The sequence below is a fragment of the Desmodus rotundus genome, chromosome 10 (assembly GCF_022682495.2).
Source record: "Desmodus rotundus isolate HL8 chromosome 10, HLdesRot8A.1, whole genome shotgun sequence".
Lineage (NCBI taxonomy): Eukaryota > Metazoa > Chordata > Mammalia > Chiroptera > Phyllostomidae > Desmodus > Desmodus rotundus.
In genome coordinates this window covers 103,247,923-103,263,135 of record NC_071396.1, presented here as the reverse complement: position 1 = coordinate 103,263,135, position 15,213 = coordinate 103,247,923, and the positions used below count along the sequence as shown (strand labels likewise).

The window sequence follows — 15,213 nt, the reverse complement described above, 5'->3', positions numbered from 1 at the left end:
GCAACCATGGGTGACAACATGGATGAATTCAACAGACAATGTGGAGCAAAGGAAGTCAGAAACAAAAGAGTACATAGTGTTTGGTCTCATTTATAAAAAGCTTCAAAGCAGACAAAACTAATCTATGTTGTTGAAAGTTATGATAGTGATTGCCCTTCGAGGAGATAGGGACTAAATGGGTCCTAGAAGGGCTTCTGGGGCATTAATAGCATTCCACTTCTTCTCTTTTAATCTTTTAGGGGCATTTTTTAAAGGTTTTATTTATTTATTTTTAGACAGAGGGGAAAGGAGGGAGAAAGAGAGGGAGAGAAACATCAATGTGTGGTTGCCTCTGGTGCGCCCCCTACTGGGCACCTGGCCTGCAACCCAGGCATGTGCCCTGACTGGGAATCAAACTGATGACCCTTTGGTTTGCAGGCTGCACTCAGTCCACTGAGTGACAACAGCCAGGGCGCATTTCACTTCTTGATCTGGATGCAGTTTGGGTGAGTATGTTCAGTTTGTGAAACTTCATCACTCTTTTTTTCTGTCAATATGTTGTACATCAATTCAAGGTATGAATAGGTAGATAAATAGATAAATATGGACAAGTGGAATAGGAGCCATTCTAATGGCACTCACAAAGAAATGACAGAAAAATAAAATAAATTTTGATTTAAGCTTTTTCAGTATTCACTAAGTGATATCCACTTTATTTAATTTCTTTTTTTAAAGATTTTATTTATTTATTTTTAGAGGGTGAAGGGAGGGAGACAGAGAATATCAATGTGTGGTTGCCTCTCGTGCGCCCCCTACTGGGGACCTGGCCTTAGACTGGGAATCAAACCCAATCATTTGGTTCGTAGGCTGGTGCTCAAGCCACTGAGCCACACCAGCTGGGGCCACTTTACTTAATTTCTAAGTAGCAGTTTAAGAAATTTACAGATGCTAGTATTTGTTAAGTGTCAGCAGAAATTAAAACGCAGCGCAAAATGTGATATTAAAATCAAAGTCAGGTAAATCAATATCATTTTCTTCCCAATCAAGTAACAGAACAATGAAATAAAAACATGATATAGGACTGGGAAAACTATCAGCATCTTGAAATGAAGTCACAGAGTTAGCACTATTGAAGTATTAGAGTTAAGGGAGTCAGTGTCAAAGGAAAAGAAATTCCTCAGAAATGGAAAAATGTTGCTGTAGAGTGTAGGAAACATAGCACTAAGTATCCAAAATGGAAGTGGAGTGACATGTGACATCGATCAGTTCAAATCTGTTCGACCATCAAGATGAAGACATTGTTTCTCACCACTGTATCTTATGACAGAAAAATCCCAGGGGTGAGGTGTGCAGGGCACAGGGCAGGTAGGTAGGTGGTGAAGCATATTTCGAACCCAGATCTTTGAAGTCCAACATCCAAGCATCTTGGCTTTCCCTGTTTCTAGGTCACACTGTCTTTTCCCAAAGGCTTCGAGTTTATTTATACTTGTCCTGGGCTCTGTCCAGGTGGAGCCTCCCAGCCTCTTGATCCCAGCTGAGAGGCCACTGGGGTCTTCTCTGCCACCTAATCTGAAATAGTTCTCCATCTTGATTTCTAGTCCTTTTTTTTCTTATGAATAACACACCAGAAATTGTAGTTGCTTAAATCATTAGGAGGTGGTACTTGACTTTGTATTCATTTATCAGTTTCCTGATCTAAACACTAGTTCCCTGAAGTGAAGGCCATGTTTGTTGTGTCTCAAGTTCTTCTTCCTGCACCCGGCAACAGGAGATGCTCAGCAGATGATTATTTTAAGTAAATCAGCCTTAACTTTGCCAGGGGAACATGAATTGTCTGATCACACTGAAGACCAAGAGCGTAGCTATGGTCTAACTCTGCCTTTCGCCTTCTGTGGTCTTGAGCAAGAAACTTCCTTTAAGGACGGTGGTTTTGGACTGTGGTTTTGTCATGTGCAAAAGAAAAACTTGGGCTGATTACTTGCTCTCTAAATTTCCTCTATTCCAATTCCCACTCTAAATTAAATTAATTGGTAACATGTGAGTGGTTGACAGCTTATTAGCATTCCCAGAAAGGGTTGCATTTTAAAAAGATAATGTTCCACGTTAATCTTTATGTTCAGATTATCAGGCAACAAGACAAATGAGAACAGTGGAACTGACTGGTGAGAGATCATTTTGATTACTCGAACCTGAAAGTCCACGCCTGTGAGTCAGCCGTTCCCGTAGCTCCTGCTGGTTCCAGCTTTGATTTTTTCCCTTCTCTCGTTTCAAGTCAGACTTCAAAAGCACCAGGATTCTAAAACTCGTTCCTGCCCTTTCCCCCTTCCAGGAAGGCAATAGCCCCTCTGTGCCTGGAAATGTCAGAATTTCTATTTTCTGTTTCCAGGTGTGGGGTTGTGTCTGAGAGGCAGGCACTGTGGTTTTGCACGTCGTGTAGTAATCTCTTACCTAGCTTCAGTTTTTCATCTTGTCACCCTTTCTGGAACTGAAAGTGTCCTACCAGGAAAATTAGTGTCAGGGCAGCAGGGACAAAGTTTGAGAACTGAAAAAGAGGAAGTATGGGTAGTAATAACAATATTGGTTACAGTGACAAAATGTAGAACTTGCCTGGGATGGCCCTGTCCACAGTCTTTTTTTTTTTTAGTTATTTTGATACATCTGTTGTAAAATCTGAAGCAGTGGGGGCAGGGGGGTTATCTGACCACACTCTGAGTCCTTCAGAGTTCCCGCCAAGGGCTCAGCGGCCTGCCCAGCTGATCCGCACTCCAGATGAAAGTGAGGGTGCATTTCGTCTGTTCACAGGGGCCCCTTCTTGTTTTTTTTCTTTGACTCTCATTTTCCCCCTGCCAGCTGGGCTTCGAGGTGCCCTTCTTTGATGTCTGGGTCTTAACGAACCCCCAGGGATATCACTGTCAGGCCTTGCTGGGCACCTGGGTCCACACTCACCAGCCCAGAAGTGACAATTGAAGGATTTTGGTCATTGCTTCCTTAGCCACTGCTGTCTTTCATCTCAGCCTCCCTGCCCTAAAGTTTTACTGCCAGGGTTTATTTAAATAAGTAGTGACTAAGCCAAATGTTGCTGGCTCCTACCTCAGTCATAGAACTTTTTTCCTTATTCGTCCCAAATTTTAAATGCAATTTCCATTGGAATCACTATTAATACACTGAATGACAGAGATCCAAGAAAAGGGAAAAAGAGAGAGACCGCACCAATGTCAGGATGACTCGTGAAAAAATGCACCCATCCCCCAGGCCTTTCGAAGGAAGGAAAATGCCAGGTACAGAAGGAGCTTCTCTTTGGTGGCAGAGCTTGCCTGACAAATTTTTGCTCCCCGGACAAACTTAAACTCTAGTTCCAGACCGATCTGACTCACTGCTACCACCCTGGCCACTCAGTATGACAGCAGGGGACCAAGGGCCTCTGCGAGTCCTGGGAGCTAGAAAGGCAGACTCTCCGGCCCGTTCCATACCTACAGAGTCAGAACCTGCATTTTAACAACATTTCCAGGGGATTGGTATGCACGTTAAAGCTTGAGAAGTCCTGTCCAGCTTCACTCAGAGTTGAATTTTTTTAAACTGGCGCCATGCGATCTTAGAGGATCTATGTGGGGTTTTGGGTGCCCACAACACGCTGAAGTTACGGGCATTTACAGAACAACCGGGAACAAGAAAAGGCGTCATAATTTCCATGCATTTAGCGGTTTAAAAAAAACCATAACCTCTGACCCCTGCTGGGTGAGTAAAAGTTGTATTTCCCCATCCTTTTCTTACTTGATTTGTTTGGTCTTATTTGCAAAGGGAAGATTTGGGGGTTTTGTTTTACTTTTGTCATTTCTGAGGACGCATGACTTGCTCCCAATCCTAATAAAATCCGCAGGTTTGAAATGCTCGAAGAGCTTTTGTGAAGTAAGTCAATAAAAGGAGTGTCTCATGTTAGTGAGCTCCGCGAAGGGGCAGTGCTAACTGCGTGTTGGGTGGGGGAGGGACAAAAGGGGTGCCCTGGGCTGACTCCTTGTTAACTGTGGGTCATCAATGGATGCTCCTTTAAAAGGACCACCTTTGTATGTCACGTGGTGGGGACTTGAGTGGCGCCCCTTTGACTAGATCTGAAACAAGTAAATGTTGCACTGTTTACAGGACTGTGGTGCTGGAGGAGGTGGGTGGAGATAGGAAAAAGATTCGAAGATCTGGAAGTCCGCTGAGCAGAGGTCTGCTCGGGAGGAGCTGGCCTAGTTAACTTCCACTTCAACTTAGGCCTGATTTCCTTAACAGTTACTACACAGAATAAAATATTCAAAAATATCTACACGTCATGGTTTCTTAAACGTTAGAGTACACAGAATACTACACATGTACAGTCTCCTTCCCAAATGTTAATCCTAAAGATTTGATTTGTATACCTGAGTCAACTTTTCCAGGTTGAAAGATATTACTTAAAAAATAAACCGCCCTTTCAAACTACACATTTTGGGGGGTTATATTCCCGGGTGACTTAGGGAGTCGGAATGCTCATTGGATTCTCATCAGACACCCCGAGGGAATGTCCGGAGTCTCATTTATAGTCTAGAACAGATTTCATCACTGGTAGGTCCCTACTGTAACCTCACTCCCTCCTGTTCTGCCCTTGGCCTTCTGCAATTCCCATCCTGTGGGCCTCTTAATTGATTTTGTATTTCTCTGAATCTTAAGATTTATAGATGTGTTTCCATGTCACCTGGGTCCTTTTCATACACTTCCAATCTTAGGACCATACAACTCTTCCTACCCCCCTCTCCCCCAGCTTTATTGAGATATAATCAACACACAGCGTTGTGTAAGTTTAAGGTGTGAAGCGTGTTGACTTGATGATACACTTATATGTTGCAGAATGACAACCACAATGAGGCTCATTCACATACCCTCAGCTTACATAATTACCTCGTCTTTCTTGCGGTGAGAACATTTCACGTCAATTCTCTTCACAGCCTCCAAGTGCGTGGTGCGGTGTGGTTAACTGTAATCACCCTGCTGTACTTTACAGAGTCTCCAAATTCATTCATCTTCCAACTGAAGGACCACACGAGGTATGGTGATAAGAGGTCTCTCATCAGATTCTGGACAGAACCTATGGTTTTGCATGACAGTTTGGTCACAGTGCCCAAGCTCATTCTACTGACACATTCCAACACACACACACCCCACACCAGCCAGGGCAAATGACGACAGTTATGAAAGTCAGTGATGCTTAATTTCAGAGTTAAAAATATCTTAACAGTTAGAAGGGAAAACATAATTTTAAACAAATCGATATATTTCTAACCAAACATAATGTATATTTAAAAACAATACAAAGAGGGGAATGACATTGGAAGGACTAAAAGTGTTTGTGTAATGAAGTGGCTTCTCACTTGGGTAAGAGCTACACGAAAAGGGGAAGTCGTCTACTCTTTGTTCCTCGGACATCCAACTGTGTGAAAGAGGAAGAGAACAGGTCTATAAAATTAAACGCGTGTCTATGATTTCTCTGTTTACATACATCTTTTAACCACAGTGCCATAACCTATATATATAATATACTTAACACATATATGATATATGTGTATCGTATGTATGTACACATACACATATCCTCCATATGTATACATAATATGTCTGATGGAGCTGAATGAAGGACACTACCATCTGAAAAGAACTGCTGAGACTGGAGCACAAAATTCTGACCGACGGGGGACTAAAACGTGACGGCTTGCATACAAGTCACTCCTCGAGATTGCCAGTCACCCATGCCCTCTATCAGTTCCCACATTTTTGTGGCTGTGGTTTCTGATGTCACTTTCCACTGGGAGGGGCATCTCTCTGAGATTCTATTTTCGGCCAAGGGTTTGTTTTCTTTTTTTAAGTCACATGTTCCCAGTTCCACATGTTAGTCAGCAAATATGTCTCCTGTTTTTGCTTTTCATTTGTATAGGCCCCTAGAAGGCTTGGATCCTGTAAATGGCTTAGACAATGGAAATCTCATTAGTGTCTTTTGTACTTGCCACCGCCACCTGTCAGGCAAGTATTGTTTCAATGTTATGAGATAGGAAAACTGCCCTTTGGCTCCATAGACGGTAAGGCGGGGGCAGAGTTGGGATTCAAACACGGGAGGATTAAATTTTGAAATTCCTGCGATTTCCTGACTCCGGAGGACCCTAGCCCTCTTCCGTGCCACCTTTCAAGCCTGCTGCCATGGCTTTTTCTCCGGCAGCTCTTAGAGGGGCCTACATCTGAACCTGACCATCAGTAGTCCAGTCTGAAACAGGGCGAGCATGTCCCGGGTGGGCGAGAAAGGACAAACTCCTTGGTGGATCACGTCAACGTCCTACAAATTCCTGCATGGAAGGTTGAAAACATATCAACATAGTACAATTTCCCCTTCGATTGCTCAAAAGACTGAATATGGGTAAAGTCACTTTGTTGTGGAGGGAAAGAGGGGTTCTATAGAAAGTAGCCTCACAGGGTGACCCGATCCTAAATTCCTACCTGGGCAGGTCATGGTGGTAGGCACAGTCCAGGCCTATAACTTTTTAATAAAGGTTTATCTTTGCCTTCAGCAAGCCCTGTCCACTGTTCTGGGGCATCTAGGTTAACACATCCTTGCAATGTCAGAAGTACTACCCCTGGAAGGGCGTATTAGCCCTTAAGAGAGCACATATTCTTAACTGTCCTGTAATGCAGTCCTCGCCTTGCCTTCTCCCCCCTCCATGTACTGCCCCTCCTTAATTTCATATGCGCAAAAGAAACTGCAAAACTGTAACTCACGGGAGAATATGAGATCTTGCTCTTGGGTATGTTGTCAGTTTGGCTCAAATAAACATATAAAAGTTCTCTACAGGTTTGGACATTTCTTACGTCGACATTGTAAACCTGAAAACAACTTTATAAAAGTAGAATTTATTGCAGCTATAGGTCACAAGTTGTTTATTTACTCTTCGGCTGGAACTATTCTGGCAAAGTGTCCTTCCGGGTAGGCCTGGGAACACATAGGTTGTAATACTTTCGAATGGAAGCATATTCATTGAGGGTCTTGTCCTACAAGGATCTGTCTCGTTCAAGACGCAGTGGAGTATCTGAGTAGCCTCTAAAGTAGCGCACACTCTCCTCTGCTTCCTCTAGTTTGGAACATTTCTGGTGTTTTCCCATTGTTTTCCAGGATTCTCTGTGGAAGACAGAAAACACAATCTCCGAGCCAAATCTGGACTTTCACCCCAACAGACTGAAGGTTTCACAGCCTACAGACACTTGTTTCTCCGTGTTCGTGTAAGTGTAAGAGCAGGGCCTGGCTATTTTTAGATCCACATTAGCTTTAGTCTTCCCTGCCCTACCCAGGCCCAGAGAGGAAACCTGGACATTTATGCCTCTCTCTTCCTCTCTCTCTCTCTCTCATTCTCTCTCTCTTCTTTTTTTTTAAGAATTAAGGGTGAAAGCCAAGGTGTTTATTGTTACCATGAAGGCCCAAGATCATAAGGTTCAATATTAGAATAGACATCCCAGCTGGACATTACCTATTTATTTTAAGGGACTTCTTGAGCTGTATTTTAACACTAACAGTGACATTGAAAGAAATAGCAAGAAGCAGCACAATTAAGGGTTCAAAGAAAAGTGATTAAGAATTCTAGATTTTTAAATGGTGCAATATTAAAAAGAAGTTCTTGAAAACATTTCATGAAGAATAAACTGTTGTATCAGAAATTTCAAAAATAGTGGCTAAAGTGCATGTAACTCGTTACATTTTTAAAAGAAACAAGAAAATAGAGGCTCAACTTAAACATGCTAGGTTTTAATGAGGAATAGAATTCAGGATCAAAGCCACTTCATAAAATAGCGCAGGGTGATGCATTAGGGTTGGGGGTCTGGGGTTCTAGTTGAGACTCTGTTTCCCACTCAGTATGTGAACTTGGGTGGGTTACTCAATTTTTGGGCCTCAGGGGAAATGACACAGGGCTAAATACTTATATGCTGGGACCTAAACTTTGCTTACTTTCTGTATCAGATTTCTCATCTGCAGAGTCGAGAAAGTTCTGACAAAGGAACTCTCAGTCTTCAAGTTACAACAAAGGCAATTTTCAATACAGCCAAAGCCTTCATCACAATTTTCCCTGAGGTATCTGCCTATGGGGTCCTTCTCTTGGTTTATTGACTCAACTTCCACATCACAAAAGCAGCTCAATACAAGTGGGACGCTCTCACCTTTTCTCCAGCGGTGAATTTTCTTTTCATTGCCACATGCTCTCTTTACTTGAAAATGAATGTTCTTTCTTCAAAAACGATGTTGGTTGTTAAAAAATGGAAATATATAATCAAAGGTGAATAAGATATAAATCAAAAACTGTCACTTGCATACAATCCTAATAGGTGACAGTGACATGAATTTTCTCCTCTCATTTGTGATCTTTAGTTTTCTGGTTTAAATGAACTCTGGGTAAAACTGCTTACTGTGTCCATAATGCTGCTGTATTTTTGCATGTATTAAATATTAAAAATCTTAGAAAGAATGGGGGAAAACATAGGAGGAGCTTCTCTCTTTTTAAAATTAAAATATAAATATATTTTTCTCATTATCTAAGTAATCTATGTCTGTTCATTGCAAAAAAAACAATTCAAAAGTGCAGAATTGAGAAGCAAATCCCATTATCTTATGCAACCTGAGATGACTTATTTTTAGCACAAGATTTTCTCGACTTGTTTATATGAATATACAGGCCTGGGTGAACATATATTTTTAGAACAGATCATACTGCGTTTCCTGCTTTGTGATCTTTTTATACTTAGTGATATGTCTTAATATCTTTTCCATCTCTCTCTCTCACTCAGTGACATAAATAATAAATATGCCATCATTCATAACCAATATGCCATCATTAATAACTAGTAGTGATATGCCATTGCTACTAGTGACGAACATTTCATTGGTTTTCAGTAGACAGGCCACAAGGAGCATCCTTGAACAAGGGTATCCAAACATTCTTGTATATGTACCTCTCAAAGGCAAATTCTCAGAGGGATTGTTGAGTCAAACATGTTTTTATTTTTGATATGCCGCTCTGCTGAGTTGATCCAGTCATTCATACACCCTCTCAGGGCATCTGAGACTAAATCCCTAACCATGCATTTTAATCTTTTTAGGTAGATTTATCTCTCTTTCCCTTTACAGATTTTAAAATCGGTCCTATTCCAAGCAGGTACCACTCCATCAAGCTTATAAAAATATTTCCCACTGTTTTCTACAGTCTTTTTCCTCACTGAGGTCATCACGCAGTTACCTCTTTCTTCTCCCCAGAGAAAAAGTTTGACACAAACTGCTCTCCAGAAAGCTCACACCCATTTACATAACCCAGTGGCGAATAATAATGTTAAGTTCCCACCGCCCCCAGCCACACTTGAGTTGTCTTTCGTGCTTCGTATTGGTCAATAGGAAAAGAAAGTCTTTTCCTTTTATTTTACTTCATGTTTCTTTTTCAAGAAACATTCTTTTAAGATATGTTCACTTAAAAGATGTTTTTCTCCTAAAACTTGTGTTTGCTGTATTTTTATGCTAAGCTTTGTTTTTTAAAAATTTGACTTGCAAGAGTTTTTAATATTTCCAGCAGAATGTGAAAGAGATGACCTTTTTTTCATTATTTATGTTGCAAATATTTTTAATTGCATTTTAAACTGCGTGTGAGGATGAGGAAGCCTGAGACTGAATAACCTGGGTTGATGACTGGAAGTACCTCCAAGGCGGGGGCTGGGAGGCGGGGTGGTGGTAGGGGGAATTTTCAGTTCGTGGTAAATCCCGAGACAAAACAAACACTCACCAACAAGGATCTGCAGAGAAGTGTGACTCACCCTCCTGCAACCGCTCACCTGTGATGGTGACCTTAGGTGTGTGGGTCCGGGCTCCTGCCTCCAAGGGCCATCTGGGGAGAGAAGTGGCCAGAAGGAAGCACTTTCAGAGGTGTTGGGGTTCACCATGCCCATACCACTCCATGTAATGTTCTTGGGGGAACATTTGGTGATGGCCGTAGACAAATTCACACACTTTGTCTCTGCCTTGTGACCCACAGGTGAGGACAGAGAATTACATACGTAAAACACCGTGCAAAATAACAGAAATGTGCTTTTTTCACTAAACCAGAGCTTCATAAAGTCATAGACGCTTGGGCTCCAAATAACACACCCCTCCCCCTCCCCCTCGCGCCAGCAATCATAGACCAGTACCTGTCACTCACCATGGCAACAACACAGAAACAAATACTTTTATGATAAAACTTGCCTGTAAGGCTCAAAGTCAAAATCTGGGATTTTGCATCTCCCTATGTTAAAGCTCTAAATTTAGAACTGTGGCCTGTTATAGCTTACACCTAGCTATGTGTGAGATCACCATTTATGTATAGTTCTATGATTCATTAACGTGTGGGCACACAAGTAATAAAAACACAGTGTTTTCCATTGCGCTGTAGAAATTCGCATTGATATCTGCACATTCTCTCTGCCTGTGGTAGGCAGCCTGAACCAGGAAATGTCCCTTTCTTGAGCTTGCTGCAAGTGCTTAGCCCCAATGCCTTCATGCCAGATAAAGTCTCCCTGTTTGACCTTTGTCACTGTTTGCTGCACTGTTGTTTGTCAGGGACCTGCTAATATCACTTTTATTTGACATTTCCTGATTAGTCCGGTGGAATGATTGGAAAACTTTCTGCCTGGCAATCCGCCTGTGTCTACTCACCGTCACGGTCACTGAGTTTTGGCGCGTCTCTGCTTTCAATCAAAGCCAAACCCCACAACGACCACGACCAGCGGCAGCAAGTGAACTGGAGTGTGCTGGCCCTAGGTGAGGGCTTTACGTCCTTCTCGAACTTTGGAACCACTGCCAGTAGATGCTAAATAGATTTAGGGAAACAAAACACTCTCTGCTGCTGTAGCCTCCCGAGAAGTTCACGCTCACTGTCTTGAAAAGCGAGGGTGATCTCATCAAGCCAAGAACTCCCGAAGAGAGTGTGGTTGAATCTCTGTAGAGATTTAGGAGGTGAGGGCATGCAAAACTCTTGCTTCGCTTCTGCTGTCCCTATTTCACCCACCATTTTATCTGTGGCACTGAATCGTGGTCAGTCTTATCTAAAGAGGAGGTTCTGTCAAGGGGATGAAAGATAAGCACTGAGGGGTGGGATGGAACAAGGAGAGGCAGGCAGAGGTGGTCTGGAGGGAAAGCACATAGGCTTGCTGCATGGCGCCTACACCACATAAGCTTCCAGAAACACTCCACAAAGCTCTCCTTTCACCTAAAGCAACGTAGGTGAGATGCGTCTTGGTTCTTTTATGCTACAGTTATGGTAGAAAAACATCATTGTGTAGTTTGAGGTATAAACCATTCTGAGGCTAAGGTTGTAAATTCTGGGCGAGCGAGGCTGTGCATGTAGGGAAAACAGTGGCCTCACTTAATGACACTTGCCAGACCCTGAATTACTCAGTACTGGGGGATGACAGGGTGGAGGCTGCTGGGGTAAGAAATGGGGACTCCAGAGGCTGGAGGGCAGGGACACAGTTGTGAAAGTTATACTGCTGAGGGTAAACACAATGCCGTTGTCACAGCTATTTACGGTGACGCCGACAGCACATCCAGTCGCCCCTCAGGCACTGACAGAGCCACTGACAGCATCCCCAGTGGTCATTTACAGCTGCCTGTATGTACAGCAGCCTCCCCTCCGTTTCAAGGATGTCTCCCCAGACCCCCGGCGGATTATTGAAAAGCAAATAGTACCAAACTCTCTATATACTGTTTTTTCTACATACACATACATTTGATAAAGTTGAATTAATAAATTAGGCACAGTTAAGAGATTAGTAGCAATAATTAATAATGAAATCGATCCATTAAAATAATATGTTTAATAAAAGATAAAATGCTTTTTTGCACTGACAATGTATCATCAGGAAAGTTAAAGCATAGTAACCTTGGACTATCCCCTGGGTAGGCTTTTCTAACTTAAAAAGCAGCCGCCCACTCCCCAGGCCTGAGAGCTTTTCATCGGAGAGGTTCGGTGTTACTTAGCCCTTGAAGGCCGTTTTTGAGAGTCTCAGAGTCTCAGCGATGCTTGGTGCTACTTTTTAGCCTGACACCTACTCCAAACTTCCATTTCCTTTTCTAAAAACAACTTGGGCCATAATAATTGTGTTTACTAATAGTTTCTCAAGTTCCTCTTACTCATCGGCAGTTACTTAGGCACATAATCTCTTCATAAATAACAAGTGACCGGGGTTTCCAGCCGGCTTATCTCCGATGCATGACTTTTATGTAAGGTGTTTTCCCTGGAAATCACTCCTTAGAAATCCAGGAATCCGTTCGGAATTTCTTCCACTTACATATTTTTCTTTTAAATGCACATTAAAAAAAATACGTTGACACATGTATAACCACCCATGAACGTATAGCTAGAGTCCAGGTAATGGACATATTCGTTATTTCAACGGTTGTTTTGGAAACTTCCTTGTGCCTTTCCAATACCAAGACAAACCAGCCACCAATCACCTTTCTGACCCTGTAGATTACTTCGCATTTCTAGAATCGTATAGTATGTACAACTTTTTAACAAACTTCCTACATGTTACACATTTCATTTTAAGACACATACATACTGCTGTGTGTATTGAAAGTTCATTCATTTTCATGCTAATATTCCATTGTATGGATATGCTACAGTTTGTTTAGCCTGTTCATGTATTGATAGATATTTGGTTTGTTTACAGATTTTTTTTTATGGTTAAAAGCTGACAAACTTATTTCGAAGTCTTGCCAGGGGGCCTTGGTTCAGATGTGGGTCACAAAGGCGAACAAGTTCATAAAAGGCAAACAAGGTCGTAAAAGCAAACAAGGTCATATGGCTGGATATGGACACCCTTTCCAAAGCCAGTTTTGAAAAGCAAGGAGCGATAGTATTTCTATCAGTGATTCAGACTCTGTTTACCAGAGCCTCATCCCAGTAGAAAAACACTTCCCAGGGCCGTGGTTCATTGTTATGGTGATGACAGCGTTAAAGATCTCTGCAGGCGAGCAGGTGCACCAGCCTTTGGAATCTGCAGAAAGTCTCCAGCTGGGGAGGGCTACCCACAATGCACATCTATTCAACCAATTGTGGACAGAAGCAACTTCTGTCTGCCCACCCCCTCCCCTGCTTCTCCAGGTCTGAAATGTTTTAAAGGACAGTGCCAAACGTTGGCCCCTTTCTTTTCGGGACTGGGAGTGAGATGCAAACTGTGTGGTGCACATCTTTGCAATAAGAGGAGGAAGCTCTTAGTAGTAGTTTTTAAGGGTAGGTTTGTTGCTCCACCAGGTGGGGAGACAGAACCTCCAATAACCTCTGTGGTTATAGCCAGAGAGGTCTGGCCCTGGCGCTAATTACATATTACAGAGCTCAAGCCAATTACGCCGCAGGGTCCAGAGAAACTCCCAGGGTTCTTCTAGTTCCTCTTTGCTACTTGATGCCAGACGTCTGCCACACCCGAGATAACTGGTTACTGGCTCTTTAGGTTGTTGTCTCTGCATGAGCCAGACCTGGAAGTGCTTTTTACCAACCACATTTATCTATTGAAACTGAGACTCTTTCTACCTTGATTTATAGCCTGGTAAGTATGAGTTATGTAACCCCTGCTAGAGACTTAAGGTGCCCACATCTTTAGAGACCTCAAGCCTGGTGCTATGCCTGGGACGGAGGAGGTGTTCCACATTCATTGAGTGGAGAATGTCATGGAATTGTAGTGATGGAATCATTATGAGTTGGTAGAGAAAATGGTCACACAGAGCTGCCATAAGCTCTCCATTTATTGGATAATAATTGTTACCACCTATTGACCTTCAACAAAGTGTCATGGTAGAAGCATAATATTGCTAGTCAATGCAATCGCCTTGCAAGATAGACATAAAATCCCCTTTCTACACAGAAAAAGACAGATGCTCACACATTAGGCAGCTTGCCTAAGCCACAAAGCTGTGTGTGGCATGGCCAGGAAGTTCATTTGTCTCCAGGGCCCTTGGAACTTCCCCCACATCAGCCCACCTCCCTGCAGTTGCTGGAGTTGTACAAAGTGAGACTGGAGTCATGACTCCTCAGTCCAGTGTCTGGCCTACTAAAACAGGTGGTGTGGAAAGCACTGGAAAGTGGGGGCCTCCTTGCCCTATATCATTGCACAACCCAGTGGGGTGGAGCAGTGGCCTTAGCTGGCTGTCTTACTGTGGCAGGGGCAGCTGCAGAGGGGGCTTGGCATTACGTGGAAGGGGTGAGTGCCACCCACCCTGCCCGCCTGTTGCTCAAGAGCTCTAGCAGTCAGACAACCAGACATCGATGTTAAGTGGGAAAAAGCCCAACATGCATGTCCTCACTGAAATTCAGTAGCAGTCCTTCTGAGACAGGAGAAATGCATATGGAAATGATTCATTTCCTCCCCTAACCCTAACCCTGCCTTGGGCCCCACTTCACCCTGAGGTATTCAGGACCACAGGGAGGATTTGGTGAGCCCCCATAGCTGGCCTTGATCTTTGCTCGGGCCCTAGAATGATTTGTCTCTCGTTCCCATCCTTCTCTGCCAGAGTCCAGACGTGCCCAAGTGCTCTCGTTCTATCCTCAGATCCAACCCAGGGGGATGAATCCCTCTTGCACCAGAAGCTAGATTTTAAGGCACTTAATGTGGACAAGACTATCACTGTGGAAAGAGGGGTTTGCTCACCCTCCTCTTCGCAGTCACAGAGACTGAGCGATAGAAGCTGTTGATAATGTGGGCAGATCCTTTAAACACTATCTTGATCTGTTAGTTATTATTGCCCGTTTCTTCTAATCCATAGCTGCTTAGCTTCTGGAGATGCAAGACGGCTGGACACACAGCAACAGAGGAATGAGGGGAGAGGGGTGACCAGGGGTCTTTCCTCCACTCACAGTCAGGTGGGGTGCTGCAGCAGTTAATGGGGTGGCCTCAGAGGCCTGGGTTCAAATTGTGGCTCGACCATGGTGTAGCCAAGCAACCTGGCACAGGTTACTTACTCCAAATTTCCTTTGTCTCAAAAGTCAGAATAACAGTAATTACCTACCTCATTGGGTAGCTGTATGTATAAAATGAGACAATGAACATAAAACATTTAGTACCTAGTATGTGCTTAGTAGCCCCTGTGTATTATTGTTACAGAGAGAACTGTGAAAATGCTTGTTCCGTAAAGAATATGCTAGAACGTGCTGCTAACTCTTAACCCAT

General features: G+C 43.1%; 1 long non-coding RNA gene across 1 annotated transcript; it reads right to left on the bottom strand.

Moving 5' to 3' along the window:
• Positions 1–6,909: 6,909 nt before the first annotated feature.
• On the bottom strand, positions 6,910–10,830 carry LOC123478690 (uncharacterized). The gene is made up of 4 exons (XR_006653980.2): positions 10,703–10,830; positions 9,844–9,896; positions 8,188–8,255; positions 6,910–7,156 (listed from the first exon to the last, which is right to left on the bottom strand). It is a non-coding gene; the product is annotated as an uncharacterized lncRNA (long non-coding RNA).
• Positions 10,831–15,213: the final 4,383 nt, after the last annotated feature.